The following is a 26,028-nucleotide window of genomic DNA, read 5'->3' on the forward strand; positions in this document are numbered from 1 at the left end:
ATATACAAGAATGTTCTCAGTTTCTGCAGGTGGTTTTGGTGGGGAGATTGTCACGGGCTTGTTCCATGGGCACATGCTTTGAGTTGCCCCAGCATGACCATATGCAGAGCCAGAAGTGCTTCGAGGTGTAGATTCTCCAGTGTGGGCCTATTCTGGGCTCACCATCCCTTTAGAAGTGTACCTGCTGTGTACAAGACCTACTTACACGTAACCACAGACACACTTCAAGATGGAGCTGGGGAGGGAGCTGGGACTGTTCAGCCTGGAGAAGAGGAGGCTCAGGGGAGACCTCATCACTCTCTACAACTCCCTGAAAGGAGGGTGTAGCCATGGGGGGGTTGGCCTCTTTTCCCAGGCAACTCTCAGCAAGACAAGAGGGCACGGTCTTAAGTTGTGCCAGGGGAGGTTTAGGTTGGACATTAGAAAGAATTTCTTCAGGGAGAGGGTGATCAGGCATTGGAATGGGCTGCCCCAGGGAAGTAGTGGATTCTCCATCCCTGGAGATATTTAAAAAGAGACTGGATGTGGCACTCAGTGCCATGGTCTGGTAACCGCAGTGGTAGTGGATCAAGGGTTGGACTTGATGATCTCTGAGGTCCCTTCCAACCCAGTTGATTCTATGATTTTATGTACCAGGCCTGATGTGGACTTGCCCATAGCCACATATGCTTCTGGTGTGTCCTTCTCCTCTGTGGACTCATATACACAGGTCACAGTCCCTTTGACTCAAGCTCAAGCTGGAATTTCAGCTGATCCAGCACAGCAGCACAGATGCAGCAGCCATATCCTGGCCATCTGCCAGCCCAGGCCCATCACCAGTGCTGTTATCAGAACGTCCCCAGCACAGCAAAGCAAGTGATAAGCAGCACAGCGAGCAGGAAAGACAAACAGCAGCCACTAACCAGGCTCTAATACACCATGAGACAGGCAGGTCCCGTGGCATTGAGCCTGCCAGCTAGTGATGGAACAGCTATAGCAGTTATAATGTCTTTAGTGCATTCCAATCAAATCTGTCATTATCTTGAACCCTGGGAGCCCCAGGGTGGGTGCCACAAAGAACTGCTTGGGGTCCCTCGCTCACTCACCTCCAGTCAGCCTGAGGGAGAGAACCTGGAGTAAAAAGTAAGAAAACTCGTAGGTTGAGGTAAAGACAGTTTAGTAAGTAAAGCAAAAGCCATGTGCACAAGCAAAGGAAAACAAGGAATTCATTTGGTACTTCCCATGGCAGGCTGGTGTTCAGCCATCTCCAGGAAAGCAGGGCTCCATCCAGGTTAACGTTGACTTGGGAAGACAAACACCATGACTCTGAATGTCTCCCCCATTTTTTTTTGGTTGGTTTTTTTTTTTGCTGAGAATGATGTCCTGTGTTATGGAATATCCCTATGGCCTGTCCTGCCTGTATCCCCTCCCAGCCCCTTGTGCACCCCTGGCCTACTTGCTGATGGGGTGGTGTGAGGAGCAGAAAAGGCCTTGATGCTGTTTGAGCGCTGCTCAGCAGTAAGGAAAACATCCCTCAAAACATCAACATTGTTAAGGTTGCAAATCCAAAACAGAGCCCCCTACTAGCTGCTGGGAAGAAAATGAACTCTGTCCCAGTCAAAACCTGCATAGGAATCTTGGTGTTTGTCCATGAAAAGGTCATCCAGAGGTGGAAGAAAGTGTGTAGTTTGCCTTCTAACAACTGGAGTTGGGCTGACCATCTTCAGCCATCAACTGTTGTCACTGGAATGTGCTGTGGGAGAAAATACAAGCTGGATAACCAGCTCCTAGCGTAACTAAAAACACAGCAGAACAGTGCCTAGTTCTAGTCAGTCTTTGCAACACTGATCTGACATTTCTGTGAGAAGCTATTTCTTGGGTTACTGCTAAAGCACTGCTGCGTCAGTTCAAGAATTTCTGGAGTTGTGTTTAAGAGTGGGAAAATGAGAAAGGCTGAAAGTCCTGTCTGGAAGTGTTTATGCTCACACTTCCCCCTTCAGTGGAGCTGTGCTGATGAGAACGGTTACAATTATTAGCGATTCCCTGCTTTTTAGGGATGATCTGAACCTTGGCTGTTACTTCTGAAATCTTTTTGGTCTCCTTGCACACATATTTTCCTTCTCTAAAGGAGCAATGACCCAGTGAGAGCTATGAAATGTAAGAGTTTTTGCTGCAGGATAACCTGTAAGCTTTGAGTGACCCTGGTCCTAACACTCAGAAAAACTGTGTGCTTGAACCTTGGGGTGAAGGAGTGGTGCTAATGTGTCAATGGCTGGAAGATACCTCAATACAGTCACATCTAATACCTGTAATTCAGCCTGTTCAGTCTGGTAAGCCAGAAAAACCAACCCAAACCTAAACTGTCAATTCCAGAAGCCTTCTGGAAGAAGTCCAGTGCTTTAGCAGAGCATTATAATGAAATGCTTGCTACTATAGTTACCTGCCTAATAGCAAAAGTGGGCATCTTCTGGCTCCTTCCTTAATAGAATAGTTCTATTTTTGCCCAGTAAATAATTCTTGTTTTTAAAGACTACAGAGTCTTTTGAGTTGACTGAGCTGGAAAGTGGGTGCAATGAAGGGGTGATTGTCATGAACACATATTTGATGAGAGAACTATTTTACAGAGCTTAGGAACCCCAGCTTTTCTGGAAGAGTGTGACCAATTTCTCCAACTTGACTCTTAATAGTGGCAATTTTTGACCTTTCAGGAGTTGTAAGACTTTATATAGTGCCAGCTTCTGTGTGACCAACTAGATGACCAAGAAGAGGTAACTGGAGGACACAAAGTTGTCAAATGAAGTCAGCATGCTGCCTCCACATCTCAGTGATGTCTTTTGGTCCAAATAACTAACTGATACAGAGTAAGGTCTGTCACACCTTTGGACTTGAATTGGAAGTTGTGTTTAAAAGAAGTACTTAAGTAAGTTTTCCTGTTATTCACAATTTTTATATTTGCAGATAACAAAAAATTTTGAAACAGATTACCTTAGCCAGATTTATTTTTTTTTTTTAAAGATTGCACAATAGGCAAGTGCAGGGTAAACTTTGAACGACTACCAGACCTGTGGGAACATGAAGGATGCCATTTTCCAGAATTTCTTCCCTTAGGGCCAGCTTGGTTATAGTTTGGGTTGGTTATATTCATTGAATTATACTTTTTTTCTTTCATAAGTGAAGCAGGAATAGCTTTTCAGAGCAAGGGCATTTGATTGTGTGCTGAGTGCTTGGGGTTAGTTGTGTTCATTGGGGTTTTTTGTTGGGCTTTGGTTTGCTTTGTTTTTCCATATGTAAGAAAGCAGTATTCTTTAATAAATCACATATATGCAAAAAACCAGCAGAAATTCACTCTACTGCTGACCAGATGGTTCCATCCAAGCATAAACAATGAAAACTTCCAAGATAACAGTAAGGAGAAGAGGGATCTTTAAGATCTGTCTATTACAGTTAATTTAATTGAGGTTTTAGCATGGCCAGTCAACACAGTTTCAAAAGGTGATTTAGAATTCTCTTAACAGCTCCATGGAAAAGAGAAAATTCATCATATTAAATACACAGTGGAAGGAAAGGTGCTGTGTGGTGTACAGCCCTCTGCTGGCACTGGGCATCAGACTAGGTAGAACTTGGAAGCTTTGATTCAAAAAAACACTAGAGAATTTAATGATTATAATAATTATAATTTTAAAATAAATTATAATTAAAGGAGCCCTGCATGGACCAGTAATGAATTATTATTATTGAGTGATAGGATAAGTCATGACTGTGCCAGTCACAGTGAGAGCAACAGAGGAGAATGTGGTTCCTCTCCTGTTCCAAGGCTGGCTAAATGAACTACAGATACTTCATGGGCACAGCATGAGCTCTTGACAGGTCCACAGATGAATAATTAGCGTGATGCATGTCAAAAGTAAAAGAGGGAAAATACACTAAAACAAAACAAGCAGCACAAGAGAAAACCTCTGTGCCAAAAGGAACAGGATACTACTTGTTTATTTACCAAAAGTACAAACTACATCCACTTAGGTGCTCTAATGCTGAACCTGCCCTTAATCCAGATTGCAGCCTCAGGTTGAGAAACCTGAACAAAACAATCTCCTTGGCATGCAGCAGGGTCTGCCTGGCCAAAATCTGGCCCCAGGTGAGCAGCAGAGAGAAAGTGCTGGAACTTCGCAAGGCTTAAAGCAAAGAGGAGACACTGGCAAAAGGAAAGAGAGAGGGAAGAGAGGGAAGGCTTTGACTGCATCTTTCCCATGCCTAGCTGGCTAGGGGCTGGTGGGGATGAGGGGGTTGTCACAACAGCAGGAAGAAGCTGTAGCTGGCACTACAGTTTACCATAGTATGGGCTATGCCTTCCCTTGCCTTTACACAGTGCTGTGATGCTCTGACACCCATAACTTCCCCAGAAGGGGAATGGGAAGGATCCTTGGGCCCTTTTGAAAGGCAGCAGAAAACTACCATCTTACTTGATCCTTATCCCTGTGGTTTGCCATCGCCAGGCCAGCTCAGGTTGGTTTCAACCTTGCTGAAGAGTCTCTTTTTAAATATCTCCAGGGATGGAGAATCCACTACTTCCCTGGGCAGCCCATTCCAATGTCTGATCACTCTCTCCGTAAAGAAATTCTTTCTAATGTCCAACCTAAACCTCCCCCAGCATAACTTAAGACCAGGCCCTCTTGTCTTGCTGAGAGTTGCCTGGGAAAAGAGACCAACCTCCCCCAGCTGCAGTCTCCTTTCAGGGAGTTACAGAGAGTGATGAGGTCTCCTCTGAGCCTCCTCTTCTCCAGGCTGAACACCCCAGCTCCCTCAGCCCTTCCTCACAGGATCTGTGCTCGAGGGCCTTCACCAGTCTGGCTGCCCTCCTTTGGACCTGCTCCAGGACCTCGATATCCTTCCTGAACTGAGGGGCCCAGAACTGGACACAGTACTCAAGGTGTGGCCTCACCAGCACTAAGTGAGACCAGTTGTTGTGTTCCAAAGCACCCCAGCATGTCAGCATTGCATCTCAGAGTTGGATCCCAATGTAGATTTCATTTGCTAAGTGTCCCTGCACTCCCAGCCTCACCCTGAGGGAGTGCTGTTGGAAGTGGGATGTAGCCCATCACAGGGCACATGTTTTGCTCAAATCCCCCAGTGCTGGAGGAATGATAGGCCTACATGACAAGAGGGGAGTGTCAGCATCACAAGCTCTGAAGGCATTGACTTAGAAGGATTCCATACCAGTATGGATACCCAGGACCTTTTTTTTCTGAAACATTCTCAAGAGGTATGGTTTGTACCAGCAGCTGGTGTGGATTCTGCTTTGGTGGGATCTGAATGATCAGCATTCAAAAAAATCAAGATGAAAGGGAACTGTTATCTGGATTTTTAGGCAACTTTACTACACTAGTCAATCTGTGGCTAAATTTGAATTTTTAATAAAGCAAATGTACATGCATTTGCCATTGTGAATGTGTCTTTATCATACCACTCCTGAACATGGTGCTCTGACAGATCTGAAAAGGAACCCAATAAAAGAGTAGCTTTGCCAATTAAAACATTTTAAAACCTGTACATACAGGTGACAGTCATATCTCATTGGAGTCTGAGCATTCTGAGGTACCAAAGTTCCCTCAGTGCCAAAGAGGAACTGATAACACTTGAAAGCTCTTGAGATTTTCATCTCCCAGTAGCTGAATGTCTGGAGATAACATGACCACCTCTGGGATGACCTCTTACTGGCCAGCTTTCTGAAGGTGTTATGGGGACCCCAAAGGAAGCCAAAATCCAATTTTGTCAGTGAAGAACTGAAGATGAGAGCAAGACTGGGTGTTGTCACCAAAGTGGTGTGAGGGGGCTGGAGTGCAGCAGTGAGCAGAGCTCCACTTCCATCATCTTTTCCAGAGCAATTACTTCATCTCTTCACACTTGTCACAACAGTGATCTTAGGAAAGTGAAATGATTGTACTTAATGCAGTACAAAATGGGCTTTTTTAATACAGCATTAGTAACCTACCTCTTTTACACTAGTGGATCATGCTTCCCATTGTCTGATGATACTAAAGTGACCTTGCAGCTCTCGTGTGTTATCAGGTCTCAGGTGTAATCTCAGGTCACCCAAAATACATAAACAAGAGCAGCAGGATAGGTGGGGGAAGAAGGCAGCTGCTTTGAAGGTACCACAGCCATATGCTGCAGATGGGATGAGACCAGCAACTCATTCCCAGGCTTCTCAGCCTGGATACCCAGATTCACAGAGTGCTCTAAGAGCTGTACACTGCAAAACATTCTTAGCTAAAAGATGCAGTCCCTCTCAACATTACTAAACAGTTACTCCTTAGTATATTTCCCCATTTTCTAGCCTAAAATAAATCAAGTGGTGCTGCTTCCTGACTTCCTTTAGGAGCTTGTCCTTGTGAGCTTTCAGATGGGGTCAGGTGGATCAGGTTCTTGGTTTAGATTTTCTCCCATCACTTTTAAAACCCTCACCCAGAGCAGCTGCTGCTGGAACCCTCAGGTTCTTGTATGCTGCTCACCCAGCAAACACATGGAGCCTTTCCCCATTACTCATCCAAGCTTGCCAGATCCTGTGAAGTGCAACCTCTGAAATGCCAGCTAAAGCATCCCAGGCTCATAGTACCAGTAGCTACCATAGTACCAGTATCAGGTTTCATTTGCTTTTGATTTAATAGCAGGTCTTCCTCTGTTGTTACTGCATAAATAAGCTGACCTGCCCATAAATTGTCTTTGGCAAGAAAAGGAAAAGGCTCCTTTCACTTCAGTGTAAAGGCAAATAAAGAAAAAAACAAACAAACAAACAAACAAAAAAACCCAAAAAACAAGCACCAAAACAAAACCCAAACCTAAGAGCTTTTAGGCTTGAGCTTGCTCTATGTTTGGGGGCTACGGAGAAATGTAGGTTGTCTGCCTGGGGAGCTGTAGTCTCTCCCAGTGATACACCCCTAAACCTATCCCCTGGGACCTGTCAGGTCTCTTGAGTTTCAAAAGAGCAATGGAATCCACAGGTGAAAGAGGGAGAAGCTGCTAGAAATTAATGAAAAGCAGACCAAGTCAAAAGCTGCCCCTAGAGCAGCACAGCAGAACTTTGATATAAAATAAATAACTTGAAAGCTGTTAAATTATTTAGCCTGAGGCTATACCTATGTCTATGAACGTGTTCATTTGCATATGCAGCCACAAAGTATTTTCTGTGCACTTGCAACCAGGAGCAGGAACAGATGGACAGGTTCAGAGACAGCAGAACAAGTGCCACCATCTTGATCATCTGTAGCTATAGCAGAGGAGAAAAAGTATGTGTCACAGCAGGCACCAAGATTCAGATGGTACAAACACAGAGGTGTCTCTCTAGCATTTGAAGAATTTGATTGAATCCAAGCTGGCTGAGTCATCTTCTGCTGTTGTTGAGAAATGCATTGCTCCAGGCTGGAGCAGGAAGAGAAGCCTAGAGAGACCCTAGAAGAGGCTTGTCATCCTTCCCTTCTGCTCAGAGGCATCAAATGGATGCCTAGAGGAACCAGAGGTCAGAGGGACCTGGACAGACTGGAGAGTTGGGCAGGGAGAAATTTAATGAACAGAGTCAAGTGTAAAGTCTTACATTTAGGAAAGAACAGCCCCAGGTACCAGCATAGGTTGGGGACTGAGCTGTTGGAGAGCAGTGCAGAGTAAAGGGAACTGGGGATGCTGGTGGGTGGGAGGATGACCATGAGCCAGCAATGTGCCCTTGTGGCCAAGAAGGCCAATGGCATCCTGGGGTGCCTTAGGAGTGGTTAGAGGGTTGAGAGAGGTTCTCCTCCCCCTCTACTCTGCCCTGGTGTGGCCACATCTGGGACATTGTGTCCAGTTCTGGGCCCCTCAGTTCCAGAAGGACAGGGAACAGTTTGAAAGAGTCCACAGCAGAATGACCAAGATGATGAAGGGAGTGGAACATCTCCCTTATGAGGAAAGGCTGAGGGAGCTGGGGCTCTGCAGCTTGGACAAGAGGAGAATGAGGGAGGACGTTACCATTGTTTACAAATATGTTAAAGGGTCAGTGTCAAGAGGATGGAGCCAGTCTCTTCTTTGTGATTATCAATAATAGGACAAGGGGTAATGGATGCAGGCTGGAGTATAGGAGGTTCTGTGTAAACGTAAGAAAAAGCTTTTTTTCACTGTGAGGGTGACAGGGCACTGCCACAGGCTGCCCAGTGACGTTGTGTAGTCTCCTTCCCTGGAGACTGGATTTCAGGAGCTGTAGTTCAGCTGTGGTTCTGTTGGAGGGGACCCAGGGAAAAAAATGATCCTAAGTCTAGGAAAACATGGCCTTAGAGGAAGTGTCAGAACTGACAGGTAGTTTAATTTTTTTTAAGAAGTCTGTTGCAACGTATGAAAACAAAAGGGATGAAAGGGGCAACTATTGCTTCCCCAGACCCTCAGCAGGGAGGACAAGAAGCTGACTCTGGGATGGAGAGACAGACCAGATGATTTCAAAGCTACCTTTCTTTGTGCTAACCCTGATGTTTTAACAGCTTGGAAAGACCAGATGAGGGAAAAACTTTCCACCCTGGCCATTCCTTCCAAGCCATGCCAGTAGGGAGCTGCTGCCATGTGCAGAACTAGGAGCACACACTGGCAGGCTCTGTCATGGCACCAGTATATGGTGGGAATGATGGTCTGAGGAGACTGCTGGTCCCTGCTGCCCTTTCATCCCAGGGCTGCTCATCCATGGCAGCACAAAGTGGCTGAAGGCAAGAGATGGTGAGGACAGGGGCAACTGGCACCAGTGACATTGCTTATAAAAAGAGGTTGAGAAATCCTGGCCTTGCAACTCACTCCCCTCTGATGCGATGGGGAAAGAGAATCAGAGGTTAAAAGTGAGAAAACTCGTGGCTGAAGATGAAGGGGCTTTAACAGGTGAAGCAAAAGCCATGCACACAAGCAAAGCAAACCCAAGGGCATTCATTCACTGTTTCTCATGGCAGGCAGGTGTTCAGGCATCTCCAGGAGAGCTGGACTACAGCAAGCACAATGATGACTTGGGAAGACAAATGTCATAACCCCCCCCTCCTTCTTTCTTCTTCCTTCAGCTTTTATTATGGAGAGTGACATCAAATCAAATGCTGCAAAAATCTGCAAACTAAAATAATATGCATTGTTTTTCCTCTCTCAGGTGTTTCTGAAAACTCAAGGCTTGTGATGATGGGACTTGCTTGCTCTTTTTTTTTTTTCCTCTAGCTTAGTTGTGGTTCTTCCTTGCAAAGGGAAAACTGGTTATCAAGACTGAGCACAGCAACTATTTAACTTCTTCCTAAATTTTAAGTATTCTCTGTTTCTAACTGTTCCTGATGTCATACTGTGTGAGTGATGCCCAGAGTGATACCCATTTGCATTTCAGGGGAGACCACTCACTTTTCAGATTACATCTGATGGAAGGGAAAGGACATCACTTCACAGCAGTCATCTAGCTACTGAACAGCTGAGTGTCAGCCTCTCACCTAGGCTCCTTCAACAGCCAAAAAAAAAGGAAAAGCTCATCCAGAAGGCAAGATATGTCACCTGTTTCAGGATGGGAATGAGTTGCCTTTGGGCAAGTTTGTCTTTGATGTTCATACCTCAGATGCAGATGATTACCTTTTCGAAGAACAAGGCCAGGCCAGTTGATTGCCACCGTCACAGAGAGTTACTAACTGTATGTCCCAAAAAGAGGACTAAACACTTAATTTAATCACAAGTCTTTTTGCTGGTGGTGCTCTCTTAAAAGCCTCAGTTTCTGATGTCACCAAGCTACATGGGAATCTCTGCTTTTATTAAAAGAAAGGTCATCCATCCTGGCAACAGAATCCTTGAAAATGTCATCCTTCCACTTATTGAAAAGATATATGTGTGCACACATGCACTCTCATGAGCTAGGCAGAGTCCCACTGTAGTTATTTTTAAAGATTTCTAATGAGTTTTGGCTGGCCTGGCATGTCATTTCTGAGGCTGCATTTCAAGGATTGGTGTGGTGAGAAGGTATAAGAATAAAGCAGAAGGTTTGGGTGGGTTTGAGCTCCTCAAACAATGCACTGATGCAACAGAATGGTCTCCTACCTGTGTACACCTGCAGTGACACAGGACTAGGAGTTGCATGGATTGCCTTGAATTCCATTTTGCAAAGCCACACTCCAGCCTCTGTTGCTTCATCTCAGCCTGCAGGAGATCTGAGAGATCTGTAGAAGTGATAATCAGACTGTGAGGATGGACATTACTATTCTGAGGGCTAGGCTTACAGGCAAAACCTTCTGCCAAAATGAGATAGACGTGACTACATTTGGAGAAAAGTGTGGGAGTGTTTGGGCCATGATAGAACTGATTTCCTTTCTTCGTCAGGGAGGGGAGGGGGATTAATAGAGAGCATCTGGTTAATTGTCAGCCCAGCATTAAACCATGACAGTGAAAAAGGACACCATGGAGGATCTGAAACTAAGTTTTGTGAAAAAGGACAAAAAAAACCTTTGTGATTTGTGAATGGGCGAGGTGTGCATTTGACTGGAAGAAGACTGCAAACTTGAGGATTCATGCATGAAGCCCAGTATGGTTCCAGATCATTAGAGATCATGAGGGGAGTGAAAGCAGTGAAAATAATTTCTATTATGTGTATCTGCACCCAACTATTTCTTTGGTTTATAGCAAAAAGTAAAGCAGAACACTGTTTCTCCTGGGAATACCTCTGGAAACCTGTGTATGTTCTGTGACAAAGAGGCATAAGTCCTTCCTCCTGTGAGGAGGAGGATGGTCAGCATTACACTTTAATGATGGGTCCATGCATTTCAGAGAGCAAAGCCCATCTTGCCTCCAGAAGCTGTTTGCCTTTGAAGATCTTTTTTTGTTTGCCCTTCAAACTGGCAGGGGTGCTCTTAAGCCAGGGATTGTATCTCCTAAAACAAAGGTAAAAGAGAACAAATGGGGAAATAGGTCATGATTATTCATAAAGGCCAATTAAAAAATTGGTTTTAGTGGTTTAATTCTCCCTTAGAGATTGTGGTTGTTGGAGCCATGCTTTCTTTGGTTTCAGATGCTATCTGTAGCAGGGTGAATCACCTGAACCAAAGCCCTGAGCTTTTGAAATATCAACTTTTCTTTAGGGAAGCAGAAAACTACATCTGGAATTTAAATTCAGCTGATTTAAATAGGCAGTTTAAAAACCTGCTTTAAAACTCTGGTGTATTTTAATCTCTCAATCAATTAATACAAAGAAAGAACAGCTTTTAGACAGATTGTTTAAATGTGTACAGAGGTCTGTAAACTGCTTTGAAGCCTCATGCCATTGCCAAACTTAGACTTTGGGGCTGAGAGATGGGATGGGAAGGTGAAAGGAAGAAAACACTTTTTGAAGTGTGTCTTTTGTTTTTATATGAGTCCAAAGCAGTGTTGAAGCCTTAGTAGGTACAGTTTCAAACGGGAGGAGGGGAGATTTAGATTACATATTAAGAAGAGATTATCTAGTGGCACAGGTTGCCCAAGGAAGCTGTGGCTGCCCCCTCCCTGGCAGTGTTCGAGGCCAGGCTGGATGGGGCTTGGAGCAACCTGGTCTGGTGGGAGGTGTCCCTGCCCATGGCAGGTTGGAACTGGGTGATCTTTAAGGTCCCTTTCAACCCAAACCATTCAATGGTTTGATGATTCTGTACTGCTTTGGACCACCAGTCATGCATAGATCAGGTAAGACCAAGGACCACAACAGCCTTTGGGAAACCTGGCTTTCCCAGCCTACCAAGGGACATGATCTAGAAAAACCTTAATTTTTGTTCCTTTGGTGCAGGGGATGCTGGCACCATTATGCTGTGCTACTGACTAATTAAAATGTAATTAATATTTCTAAAAGACTTATTCAGCCTCGTGAGGACAAGCCTTTGGAGAGACCTTAGGGATCAGTGTTGGGCCCAGTTCTGTTCAATATCTTCATTGATGATTTAGATGAGGGGATTGAGTCCATCATCAGCAAATTTGCAGATGACACTAAGCTGGGGGGAGTGTGGATCAGCTGGAAGGCAGGAGGGCTCTGCAGAGGGACCTGGACAGACTGGAGAGTTGGGCTGATTCCAATGGGGTGAGGTTCAACACGGCCAAGTGCCAGGTCCTGCACTTTGGCCACAACAACCCCATGCAGCGCTACAGGCTGGGCACAGAGTGGCTGAGAGCAGCCAGGCAGAAAGGGACCTGGGAGTTTGGATTGACAGGAAGCTGAACATGAGCCAGCAGTGTGCCCAGGTAGCCAAGAAAGCCAATGGCATCCTGGCCTGTATCAGGAACAGCGTGGCCAGCAGGTCCAAGGAAGTGATTCTGCCCCTGTACTCAGCTCTGGTGAGGCCACACCTCGAGTACTGTGTCCAGTTCTGGGCCCCTCAGTTCAGGAAGGAGATTGAGGTGCTGGAGCAGGTCCAAAGGAGGGCAACCAGGCTGGTGAAGGGTCTTGAGCACAGATCCTATGAGGAGAGGCTGAGGGAGCTGGGGGTGTTCAGCCTGGAGAAGAGGCAGCTCAGAGGAGACCTCATCACTCTCTACAACTCCCTGAAAGGAGGGTGTAGCCAGGTGGACGTTGGTCTCTTTCCCCAGGCAACTCTCAGCAAGATAAGAGGGCACGGTCTTAAGTTGTGCCAGGGGAAGTTTAGGTTAGATATTAGAAAGAATTTCTTTACAGAGAGGGTGATCAGGCATTGGAATGGGCTGCCCAGGGAAGTAGTGGATTCTCTGTCTCTGGAGATATTTAAAAAGAGACTGGATGTGGCACTCAGTGCCATGGTCTGGTAACTGCAGCGGTGGTTCAAGGGTTGAACTTGATGATCTCTGAGGTCCCTTCCAACCCAGCCAATTCTATTCTATGATTCTATAGGGGTTTTTCAGGGCATGAGGGGGCCTACAGGAAAGCTAGGGAGGGATTTTTACATGGACATTTAGTGACAGGGCAAGGGTGGAATGTCTTTCAGATAGAAGAGGGGAGATTTAGGTTTGGCATTAGGAGGAAATTCTGCACTGCGAGGGTGGTGAGACATTGACACAGGTTCCCCAGGGAATTGTGGCTGCCCCCTCCCTGGCAGTGTTCAAGGCCAGGTTGGATGAGGCTTGGAGCAGCCGGGTCTAGTGGGAGGTGTCCCTGCCCATGCTGGGGGGTTGGAACAAAACCTAAGGAGGGATGGATGCCCATGTGGGATGTGTGCAGCAGCCCTGCAGTGCCAGCTTGCTTGGTAGCTGCACTGCAAAGGGCTGGGAAAGGGAAAAGCACCTATGCCACTGTGCCAGCAGTAGCTGCTCCCTGTCAGTCACAAAAATTACACTATGAAGAACAGGCAGTTAGCTGAAATTGGTAAATTAAAAGGGTATCTACAGGCATAAATTTAATTTTGTTTGAGTCAGAGCCTACCTAATATTGCAAGAGCTATGCCATGTTTGCTAAACTTCGAGGAAGGGACACAGACTTGTCAGGATTCCAGCAGAATGCAGAAGTGGAGTAACACAGGCTTTTCTTAGCAGAGAAAGAACATCAGATTTCAGAATAAGAGGGCAGAGCAGCAAGTACTTGTAAACACAGCCAGTAGAAAGTAAAAACACAGGCTTGGGGCTGGGCAATGACAAAAATGACAAAAAGAAAGGATTCCTTGAATTTGCAAGGGTAGAAAAGGTGAATTAAGGCATAAAAGTTATGGTGAAAATAGATGTATCCTAGAATTCCCCCCACACAAAGAAAGAGACAAGATGTCATAGAAATGACTGGAACCAGGAAGCTGGAGGTATTTATATAAATCCCAGTGTTCTGGGAGTTTGTAAGTGTTTTGTAACTCCTTCCTAAAACACAACGGGTACAAATCAGTCTCTGACACATCCCACACCTCATCCTTGCACACATGGACCACAAAGCTATTGCTAAGTCAGAGATGTGATACAGCTGAACCATTTTTATCTTTTAAATGGGACCTGCAAGTAGGTCCCACTTTTTTCACTCCATTTTTCCTAGATAGGCTCATCACCACGGTGTGTCATTTTTTCCTAAAGGCAAACCATGGTTGCTTTTCAAATAGCTTGTAGCAGGAGGAGTATTTTATCTGAGTCACCACAGCCATCTGTTTTAGACAAAAATTTTAGTGAATGATCTCCCTTTTATAGTCACACCAGTGATTTATTCTCCTATTTAAAGATCAATTACGTGAAACAAAAAAAAGTCAGGGTGGCCTCTCAGCAGCTTGCTTGCCTTCCTTCCATGAGCAACTGCTGGTATTAACCTGTGTGCCTCACCCAACTTTGACACCACCAAGTAATAAAATGGTCCATGGAAGCATTTTTATAAAGCAGGATTGGAGCTATGGCTTAAATTTTAAAAAGAAATCATTTTTGAACTCCTGGGCAGCTGCAAAAAAAAAAAAAAAAAATCTTCAGTTCCCTGCAGATTGCTCAGGAGATAAGAACATAATGTGGAGGTGGGAGTTCCTCAAAATGTTGATCCACGCCTGTTCCTTGTGGTGCTTCAATATTGTATAAGGTTCACAGCCAGCATTTCACAGCAAATTACTCCTCTCTTTGTGTGGCCTTTGGGTGGCTTCAGCCTGAGCTTCTTCCCTTGGTTCCTGCTATTCACTTCTGCTATTCACTGCATTCACTTCCCCTCTTCCTCTCTACCTCTCCATCACACCCCAAGTGAAGCAGCCTTCACAGCACACATGTTGGGGCTGCTTCCCCTCTTGCCTGGCAGCATCAGATCCAGCAGCATCCTCTGCCACACTGTGCTGCAAGCAAGGTGGCTTCAGCTCACTTGGTGTCCCAGCCCCAAACTCACTGCAGGACCTTGCCAATGCTCAGGCTCCCAGCACCAGTTTTGGCTGAGGTTAGTGAGGAAGCTGTGGCACACAAGGTTTCTGCCAGCAAGGTCTTGTCACCCATAGCCATGGCCATGCCACTTATCCCCTGAGGCTTGGGATGTGGCACACCATGGTGGTCAGCCCAGTTACAGGCCTTTATAGCCTTGGGATATTGTTTAATAGGATGTTTAAAAAAAAAATAAATTGAAATACACTAATGCTGGTTAGTGGTGGTGTTACACTTTGTGTCTCCACCAGCGGCCCTGCCATTCTCATACATTTATTTGATACATGAAAATGTTTGATTTGATAAAAAATATTTGATTTGATAAAAAAATATTTGAGCTGATAAAAAAAAATCTCCACAGAAGCAGCATAAGGAAACCATACAGCACTTAGAAATACCATTCCCTCTGCATAGCAATGGGCTGGATGCAGGAACAGCAGCTGTTTGAGAGGCTTCTGCATTTATTGCCTTAGCAGAGCCATTTCTCCTGCTGATACCACATGGGTGCAGAAGGAAAGGAGAGCCCAAACTTGCAGCTGAAGACCCCACAGTGATGTGATCCCAGCGGAGACCCCACCACTTCTGCTTTTGCTCCACCCGTGTTACCCCAGGCACGCAGCCCCAGCAACTGGGGCTCTGCTTGCACTTGGGTCTGGCTTCTCCTTTCTGCAGCCTCCACCTGAAAACCGGGAGGTGGGCAGCCTCCTGAGGTACGTGGAGGTTGGGATTTCATCTGCTCTGGCTCCTTTTCACACGTATGGCCAAGCAACACAGCTCTGGCAGCTTGGCATCACTCCCAGGTGGGTGCTTGAGCCAAGGTGGGCTCTCCCCAAGGTCCCTCTTCCCTTCTCACCATCCAGCAAGGCAAAGCAGCACAACAAGGTCAGCCACAGGTAAGGAATTTTTCAAATGACTCATTAGCAAGTAATTTTCTGCCATGGATTAGGACAAAACAGCTGAGTTGCTGACTCAGCATGGAAATTTTAGGGGTTTCATATAGAACTAGGTGTAGTCTGCCAGTCCCCATGCGGACGCACTGCATGTCCCCAGAGCATGTGTGACTGGAAGCTGCCCAAAGGAGGATCCCAAACGTCCCCTCTAGGGCTTGTTTGCTTCTGGGACATGCCTGGCAAAGAGCTGCCAGGTTATTAAATTCCAGAAGAAAACGAAAGCACTTGCACCACTGTCATCCCTCATGCAGCAGAAGGAGGTCACCACATCACACAGGTCCTCTAGAACAGCAGAGCTGGGAGAAGATGAACTGATCTGAAACACTATTGAGTGCACCACTTTAACAATAAATCTTGTGCAGTTTGGTGTTTGTATGGGGGCCCTTTTATTTGGGTGGGATTCACCTACCCTTAATGGGTCTTCTGGGCCAGATCCACCACACTTGCCTATGATAGCCTGTGAATTGTAGTTGTGGACACCAAGCCAGGGCTTTCTTATTTTTCAGTTTTGTACTAAGTAGATTTAAGAGTGCCTTGTTGTGGCACAGTGTAAAACAGCACCTTACCAGTGGAAATTGTATAGGTGTAAGTGGACTGGAAACAATAATGTGAGTGTACTCTCCCTAGCAAGTACTACTTGAAAAGCATCAGTGCTTTCCTGGGTCTGCAGGAATTTGAGAATCATTGAATTTGCAAAATAACAAAAAATAATAGAAAGCTATGGACTAGGTTGAATTATTTTTAGTGATTTTTCACTGATTTCAATCTTGTCACAAGAGCAACCTCCTCACCCAGGGACTCAGGGATGCTTCAGGAGCATCATACCTTGTTTGATACAGCTCTCAGAAGCACGACCCTAAATATTAACTAGAGTGTCAAAACCAGATGGAACTATAGCTGAGGCTATGAGCTTGTCCTTTTTATGCCATGCTTACACTCTGAGTCCTTTACCTGGGAGAAGCTCCACTTATGCCACAGCTCCCTCCATAGGGCTGCTGGTAATTATTTGCACTACCACCAAACACCGTAGCTGAACTTTAACCAGACAGCCAAAGTTTTTCATGTTCAGGTGGTGGTTCAGCCTGGATCATGTCACTGGTTGAAACTAGTCTGGGGAATAGAAATGAGCATGTAGTAAACTGGTTTACATGAAAGTGAGCAGTGCCAGTGTAACATCTCCCAAGGACTGGAACAACACTGCTGAGACCTCAGAAATATCCAGAGCCTTGCCAGGCTTGCAGTGATTTACTATAACTCTATATGATAATAGTTTGCTGAGTCAGGCAGGAGGGGTGCTCCCCCCCCACTGCTCCTGGTAGTGGGAGGTTGTTTACCTTCAATGGATAGTTATAAAAAACCAACAAATAAAAGGAAAAACTTCCTCAAATTAGATACCTTTTGGGAAACACTTTGCTGAGCAAAGAGAAGCATTCTTGAATGGGAGGAAATGACTGCAGGGATAGAGCCAGGGCCCAGTATAAACCTTTGCAATCTGATACACCTGCTTACTTCCCCTTCTTATTACTTTTTTTTTTTTTTTTTTGGAAGCCCTCTTCCCTAAAATACTTGAGCCCCCAGGCAACTCTCAGCAAGACAAGAGCCTCAAAGAGCCTCAAGAGGGCATGGTCTCAAGTTGTGCCAGGGGAAGTTTAGGTTGGATATTAGAAAGAATTTCTTTACAGAGAGGGTGATCAGACATTGGAATGGGCTGCCCAGGGAAGTAGTGGATTCTCCGTCCCTGGAGATATTTAAAAAGAGACTGGATGTGGCACTCAGTGCCATGGTCTGGTAACTGCAGTGGTAGTGGATCAAGGGTTGGACTTGATGATCTCTGAGGTCCCTTCCAACCCAGCCAATTCTATGATTCTATGATTCTATGAAATGCCTGCCAGCAGCTCACTGGCTTGCTGGGAGAGATGGAGGCAAGAAGTCCTGCAATGAAGCTCCTGAGATGGAGACCAACCACTACCAAGGGCAGGGGAGAGGTCGCCTGGGGCTGTGGACAAGGAGGTGAAGCAAGGAAGGAGCATACCAAGAGCCAGGCCAAGAGGCAGTGACCATGGTGCACAGGGTCACTTCTGGGATGCAGGATGGTGGTACCAGGGTGTGTGTGTACACGTGTGTGTGTGTACATGTGTGTGTGTGTACACATGTGCATGCGTGCACACCTGTGAGTGGTATTTGGGGCGGGCTGGCTTGTGGCTCCCTACCACAAAAAATGCAAAACACAAATTCCAGACTTCTGCACTTACCAGGCTACGGAGAAGTTTCCGAGCACAGGGGTCATTCAGACTCTGATCCAAACTGCTGAACGTAATCTTTAAAAAAATAACCACCTAAAAAAGCAAACCTAAGAAATAACCTAAAAAAATAACCACCCCGTGCCAGCCTCTGACAGATGATGTTTTATTCCTGTTTTCTGAGAGGTTTTGGTTGGTTAATGTGGGCCACTCCTTGCTTTGCTTCTCAGCCCTTTCAGAAGCTGATTTTGGGACACCCAATTCCTGAGGCTCTGGCAGCCCCCTTTCCCTCCAGCCCTGGTGGAACCCCTCTGGCTGAGCTCTCCCTCTCAGGGCCACACAGCCCTGCAGGGATTCTGGTGCTGCAGGAGACTGCCTGCACCCATCTTGAGGTCTTTGAGGCCTTGAGCAGCAGCTTCTCCTGACCACCACTTTGCAGAGAAGAAATTAAACAATTGCCATCATGGATGGCTCAGAAACAGATGATTTTCACATACCAGCCCAAGCAACTCTGCTCACATAGGTCTACTTCTTTCTTCTTTTCCTCCGCAATATGGAAAAATCAAGGATATATGAAGGATATAATTGGAGGTGCAAGTGTTGGGTTGGCTTCCCTGTGCTCTGCACCCTGTCTTTGCCTTATCTGCCTCTCCTTTACATGTCCTGGGTGGTTGGCACACTTAAATCCTACTTAGCAACTAGAAGCAGCAAAAGCAACCATATGACATTTGCATTTGCTCATAACTGCTGAAGACCCTGGGAGAAAACTCCTTTTCCCAGGCTAGTACAATTAAGAGATTTCCCTTCCAAAGGGATGGCTGGTACTAAGAATATTTGTGTTTGGTTTCCCCTTCAATCTGAATAAAAAGAATTTCTGAAAGTTTCCTAGCAAATTTCTTTTCCCAAGTGTTCAAGGTATTTTAAATTTCATGGTGTGCCAACAGGAGAAATGCAGACAATATATCAACCATGTAGAGCATAAAAAGCTCAACTATGTTTAAGAAGTGAGACATATTAGTGAAAAAAAAATCAACCTTTATTTAGCTAGGGAGAAATTAAAACCAGGAAAAGTGGAGCATTTTAGTTAAGTTTTTCATCTGCGATCTGTGCTTCCACTTAGGGCTCCTCTCCCTGCCATATAATATCAGGCTTTTAATTAAATACTCGGGTCCTTAAGACAAGCAATTAAGTGCCAGCCCAAGCATGCCTTCAAATCCATCTAAATAAACAACAGGAAGCTGATGAGATGCAGTAAGAGGCAGGAGGATTTTTGCCCCACGTGGATTGCAGTGCCAAGCTTTATTTTTTGGAGTCTTATTTTTAAATTGGAAGTTATCACTGCTGCTCAGTGACCCACAACCAAAGCTTTGTTATGTTTTGGGGTTTTTTTTTTCAGCAGCAGTTTCCATAAACATTAAAGAACATAATCTGCTTTGTAACTGAGGTTCTGCTCCAGCACTCACTAGCTGCTGAATATAGATGGTGTGGGCTGCTGTACCCAGTTGGAGCTGCCAGCGTTGCTGCTGCCTGTGTTACCAACTGATTTCTCCAGGTGGGATGTGCAGGATTTGCAAGCAAGGCCGAGTCCTGGCACAAGCACCTGACAACATAAGAGCTGTGGTTTAGGGACAAGGGAGAAGCTTCACTGCTTAGAAAGAGGAACCAGATTTTATTCTGGCTTTTTCTGCCATGATGCAGCAAGCACAGCAAGATGAAGCCAGGCATCTCCTCGATACAAGTCATAGAATCATAGAATCATAGAATTGGCTGGGTTGGAAGGGACCTCAGAGATCATCAAGTCCAACCCTTGATCCACTACTGCTGCAGTTACCAGACCATGGCACTGAGTGCCACATCCAGTCTCTTTTTAAATATCTCCAGGGACGGAGAATCCACCACTTCAGTGGGCAGCCCATTCCAATGCCTGATCACTCTCTCCGTAAAGAAATTCTTTCTAATATCCAACTTAAACTTCCCCTGGCAGAGCTTAAGACCGTGCCCTCTTGTCTTGTTGAAAGTCCTGGGAAAAGAGACCAACCCCCCCTGGCTACACCCTCCTTTCAGGTAGTTGTAGAGAGCAGTGAGGTCTCCTGCCTTCCAGCTGATCCACACTCCCCCCCAGCTTAGTGTCATCTGCAAATTTGCTGATGATGGACTCAATCCCATCATCTAAATCATCAATGAAGATATTGAACAGAACTGGGCCCAACACTGATCCCTGGGGGACACCACTGGTGACCGGCTGCCAACTGGATGCAGCCCCATTCAGCACCACTCTCTGGGCCCGGCCCTCCAGCCAGTTCCTAACCCAGCACAGGGTGCTCCTGTCCAAGCTGTGGGCTGACAGCTTTTTCAGGAGGATGCTGTGGGAGACGGTGTCAAAGGCCTTGCTGAAGTCCAGGTAGACCACATCCACAGCCTTCCCCTCATCCACTATACGGGTCACCGGATCATAAAAGGAGATCAGGTTGGTCAGGCAAGATCAGGTTGGTCAGACAAAAAAAGCCACCCTAGCCCGCTGTTTCTGCCCGGTTTCGAGCCGGGGACCTTTCGTGTGTTAGGCGAATGTGATAACCACTACACTATGGAAACTGCACTATGGAGAATCCACTACTTCCCTGGGCAGCCCATTCCAATGTCTGATCACCTTCTCGGTAAAGAAATTCTTTCTAATCTCCAACCTAAACCTCCCCTGGCACAACTTGAGACCGTGCCCTCTTGTCTTGCTGAGAGTTGCCTGGGAAAAGAGCATGACTCCCCCCGGCTATAACCTATGTCTCCTCTGTTGACCTACGAGCAAACTGAATAATCCTCCATATACTAACACAAGAAAGCACTCTTTTCCCAGGAGGTGCATCACTGCTAGAGGACCAAACTGAAGGTACTGTTCAAGGGGTTGTGATTGTATTCCTGCTTCTAAGTAAGGACAGGACATCTTGAAAATAAGAGAAAAATATTTTGTGACTTGCTAAGCCCTTTGTTTATGATGGACTGAAATAAAGAGGTAACCCTCCCTCACCCCTGCATACCTACCTCAAACACTTACTGGTGAGGAGCCCCTCTGTCCCCCTGCCATGGGCCACCCCTCACCATGGGGCTCCTCAGTGTCTCTGTGGGATGGTAGGGGTACCTTTGGGGCCCTTTTTGCCACCCCACAGAGGGTGTTTCATCCCTCCTGATAGGGCAGTAGCCTAGCTGGGCACTAGGGCTCAGAGTGCAGCATTTGGTGTCTATCCCCTTGAGAAAACCCTCCCACCTTGTGGTGCAGTCAGCAGGGTGGTGCACAGGCATACAGGCAGTGTTTTCAGCTGTATCTCCTTGTGTATGTGCCTGCAATATGCATGCATTTGCCCCCACAAAAAATAGCAAAACATCAGTGCTGAAGAAAAAAACAGAGCCTTCGATTTAAAAATGAGGTGGGTTTTCTTACTGCTCTGTGAGAAGCTTTGCTGCACAGGCAGGGCCACCATCTCAGCCTTTGTTTCAGAGTGGAATGGGGAAAACGAGCACTAGAAAATCATGCTGACCAATGAAGGCTGCATTTTTTTAGCAGCTTCATCTCTCCAGATGCCAAAGCTGTTTGTTTCCTATGACATTCAGTGGGAAGCAGCTTTGCCTCCTTACATCCTGTCCCACTACACAGGAGCAGCTCCACATGCCCACGTCCTGGCTCTCAGAGCAGGACCAACTTTATCAGGTGAGTGACTCGATGGCAGCCCCCACAGTGCTGTGCTAAAGCTGATGATTTCTGCTGAGAGGAGGCCACAACGTGGAATGATGCTGTGTGTCCCTCCAGGGAGGTGCCAAGGGAGGTCTGAGCAGCGAGGACTGATGAAGGGGGAAGGAAAGGGGCAGAGGAGGTCACGCTCCTCCTGCAAACACAGCACCTGGCAAGCTCCCACTGGTCACTTGTGGGTGTGACATTGTTGAAATGCAGAAAGAAATGCCACAGGTGTCAGGAAGGAGAGGAACTGCCATGCAGAACTTGGCTCCCCATGAAAGACAGAGAAAACCAAAGCAATAAAAACCCAGACAAGCCGACCAGGTAAGGCCAGGCAGTTTGCCACAGGCATGATTACATTTCACACACCCGGGGCTGTGTCTACCTGCTAAGGATGAGTGATGCAGCACCTCAAATGTGGAAAAGCATGGAGTGGCCCTGATGTTCCTTGCCTGGCCACAGACCCCAGCCTGGCATGTGTGCTGAAGTCTGCCCACCTCCATACCCAGGAGTAAATACCCAGCACCACCGGGGCACCAGGCGTTTGGGAGAGCCAGAGGCTGCCAGTGATGGTGGTGGCACCTGCTGCCCCTGCTGGAAAACTTAAAAGGGTTGCTGTGTGGAACTGAGTAATTCATCTCTGCCCGCAGGGTCTCAGCATGTCCTTAGGGAAGCAAGCAGCAGCTCCTCCTTCCTGCTCAGTAGGAAACGCCAGGTTTTTCTCCTGGGCCCTTCTCTGGGCCCTGCCTTGTCCAAAAGCTGTGGTGGGAGAGGTGTCTGCTGCAGCTGGAGACCTGTCCTGCCAGGGAGCATCTGCAGCTCCACAGCCACCACCAACACTGACCTCCCCTTAATGGACAATTAAGAAGCACACTGCTTGGCTTCAAAACATACAATATACTTTATTGCCTGCTAGATAATCAAAGTGAGGAGTAAACACTGTAGCTGGAAAAAGCAGAAAAGGACCAGGAGAAGGAAAAGAATATCCAGTCACCAAACAAGTTATCAGGCAATAAACCATACACAATATAAATAATCTGTTTCCCAAACAACTAAATCTTTATTTTGCTAATGGCCATTATATGGTTAATTATCAGTAGTAAAATCTCTGAATTTCCTTTTCTACACAGCATTAGTAGTAAGAAATATATAAGGGACTCTGCAGAAAGCAATACAAAGGAATTATATACACAGGCACCTTCTGTGGAGCAAGAACAGAACCTCATCTAATAAGGAAGGGCTATCTACAAACCAGAAGACCATGGTAATACAATATTAGCTCAGACTTAGTTTAGCTGCAGCCTCTCCACAAAGTAGGCTAGCCAACTTATGTATACATATATATTTTAATATAGATATATATAGATTTATTATTTTAAAAATAATGTGAACTACCTGTAGTTCCTAGACTAATTTTAAAGAGGCAGTGTACCTTTCTGAAGCTTCATTTCAGGAAGTATATTAAAAATGGTATATAAAAGACTAGCAGACCCAAGCTCACTCATCAACTTCTGGTATCTTCCCTCCAAATGTTTTTCTAATGCTATAGCTGCCATTCACATTGACAGCAATGCCTTTAGTCATCTGCATTGCTATTTATGTTGCTGTAATTGCTACCACTAAGTTTACTGGAGTATAGTGTTAGTAATTGTTGATTATAAGTAGCAATAATGCTGCAGTACACAGTCAAAGCCTGGCTGTGTTATGATGATCTAGTCTGTATGTGCATGCAGTTTTGTTGTTTAATCTAAAATAATATTTCTCAGTCAAAGTGCTTCCCCTGCCAACCCTCACACATTATTCAAACCATGTTGCAAGGGCTCCTCTCTCTAAGGAAGATGTAATGCCTCTCACCCCACACCTAACTCTCAGCAGTCCTTCACACAACACTCATTCATTCATCCTATTTTATTTTTAAGGTCTAAATATTCCCTCTTCCACAACCAGTGTCCTGAGGGATAGTAAATATGACTTATTACAATTAAAACTGACTATTTGAAGAAATGTTTTTAACACATTTTGGGCCAGATCTCTGGCTGGGCTCTTTTGGCCTCTCACTCCCTACAGAAGGCAGGCAGGCAGTAGAGGGCACATGCAGATGGGCAGCAACTCTTCTGATGGGAATTCCTATTGAAAACAGGGGTTGGGGAACAAGTCCCCTTTTGTAAGGGATGCAATCCTGCTTTCAGCCCAAAGCAGATCCGCTTTGCTGATCCTGAAGTGCTACATGAATTTTGTTCACCATGAAGATATGTCTCAAAACACTCCTTGCCATGAGGGTTTCTGGAAGCCTCTTCCCAAATCAGTGATGACACCCTGGGATGCAGAGTCACTCTGCTTTGGGTACCACCCCACAGGTGAGGAGCCAGGTTTGCATGAAGTGGTTTAGGCCCAGGGAAGACCCAAAACATAGCAGCACAAGCACAGGGGTCTCTCACTAGGGCAGGAAACCTGTGGAGCGGGATGGCTGTGGGGGTGGGAGGGATGTTCCTGGCTTTGGCTCTATTTTCACACATGCCCAGGTATCCCTCCCGAGACCAGGATCTGGACCGAGTGACTCAGAACAGGGACTCAGTGGGACTCAGAACAGTCCCACTAGCACAAGGGACCACTTTGCTTCCCTGAGCCCCCTAGCCTGGCACAGGCCACCATACAGAAATGACCTCCAGTACGAGCACTGACATCTGAGCAAAAGCATCCAGCACACCCTCAACAGAGGCTGTCTTTTGAGTATAGCAGGAAAACACATTTCAAGAAATGTGTGGCATTATCACAGAATGAAGGATGGACTCTATTTTAAAGCATACCAGTCATTAGTAGTTTTCCAGGCAAGAACATCCTTGCTGAATTCAGCACTACCCTCAGCATCTTTGCTTACAAAACAATAAAGCTAGAAAATCCCTGACCGATACTTCATCTGACCCCAGAAGCAGCCACAGCCATCCAAGCAGCAGGGATCCTTCTCTACCTCATCCCAGTTCCCATCTGGAGCACGTAGCTAAGTACCACACAGAAAAGCTAGAAGATGTACAAAGGAATTTCTCCTGCCTACACTGGGAAAGCCACTGTGTATGGATGTGATCTAAAACTCAGCTCACCTCAGCTCCTGCATTGCCACAGAGTATTACTTCATCTTACTTACATATCTGGGCCATCTTTTACCCTTGGTGTTATGCAGATGGACACAAAAGAAGGAAAATGCTCCTTTTTTTTTGGTATCTTGGTAAGGATTTTGTGCCTGCAAGAGTTACAGGACTAGTATTATTTTCCAGTTCTGTTAGTAATTCCTGTTCAGCTCTACAGGACTCAAAGCACATGCTGATATTTAACAGGAGGGAAAATACAAGAAGCACTCTGCTATGTTGGGAGGAAAAAAAGAAAGGCAAACTTTAAGAGAGAAACACATATTGAATATAAAAACAATTAGAGATTCACCTTTACTGGCTGCTCTTGTGGGTTTTTGGCTACCAAGGAAAAGAGTGAGCTTGGAAGTCATGTTGCAGTTCATCTCCTGCAAAGTGTAGCCTTTTTTTGTTGGTTTTGGTTGCAATGCAACCTATTTTGGCTTTTTCTGGGTAAGGTTGCTAGGACTGAGCAGCAGTGAGTAAACCAGGGGGCTCACAAGGGATTAAGACTCTACTGAAGCAGGAGCAAAACTGTGAAACATGGGGGAAAACACTTCTCCTTCCCTAAGCATTGCTGCAGATTGAATAGATTGTGAAAGCTGGGAATTGCTGAACGCATTGGTTAATATGCAACTGAAGTGCAGCTTGATAGGCATCTACTACGTTTCATAGTGTGTGTGTGAGAAAGAAGGAGCCAGTAAATCCTTGTGCTAGGCCATCCTTGCCATGGTGTTTACTGTGCTTGGGGGAAACCAGCTCATCCCTTCTACAGACTTCATTTTCCCTTTTATAGCACCATTTCTTCCACTCACAAAGCTGCTGAGGAAATTGAATTTTCTGAACTGCTCTGTTGCACACATTTCCTTTTTAGTCACTAGATGCTTTTTTTCATAACACTGTGAGATTGCCAACTACTGCAGCAGCCTGTCCGTGGAGATACTGCCCTTTGAGTCAGCCTCTGGTTGGTACACAGCTGCACTGGGTTTCCCCAAAGGCTCTTACTGGTACTACACAGACTTGGGTCCCTCCACTCCTCTGCGTTCCTCACTATACCCATGCCTGTAACTCCAGGCATCACCTGGAGCAAGCACCCACAGGAGGCCAAGTTTCTGATGCCTCTGCTTTGTGTGTTGCCTACATATCAGCATGAGGCCAGCAAGGGGCTGTTGCTGTGCTACCAACACTTCCCACCAGAGCCAGAGGACTTTGCT

General features: G+C 45.9%; 1 non-coding gene across 1 annotated transcript; it reads right to left on the minus strand.

The window, feature by feature from the left end:
* Nucleotides 1-20,490: 20,490 nt before the first annotated feature.
* Nucleotides 20,491-20,563, minus strand: TRNAV-AAC. Its single transcript has one exon. It is a non-coding gene; the product is annotated as a tRNA-Val (tRNA).
* Between the last annotated feature and the right edge of the window lie 5,465 nt (nt 20,564-26,028).

The sequence above is a fragment of the Calypte anna genome, chromosome 1 (assembly GCF_003957555.1).
Source record: "Calypte anna isolate BGI_N300 chromosome 1, bCalAnn1_v1.p, whole genome shotgun sequence".
Taxonomy (NCBI): domain Eukaryota; kingdom Metazoa; phylum Chordata; class Aves; order Apodiformes; family Trochilidae; genus Calypte; species Calypte anna.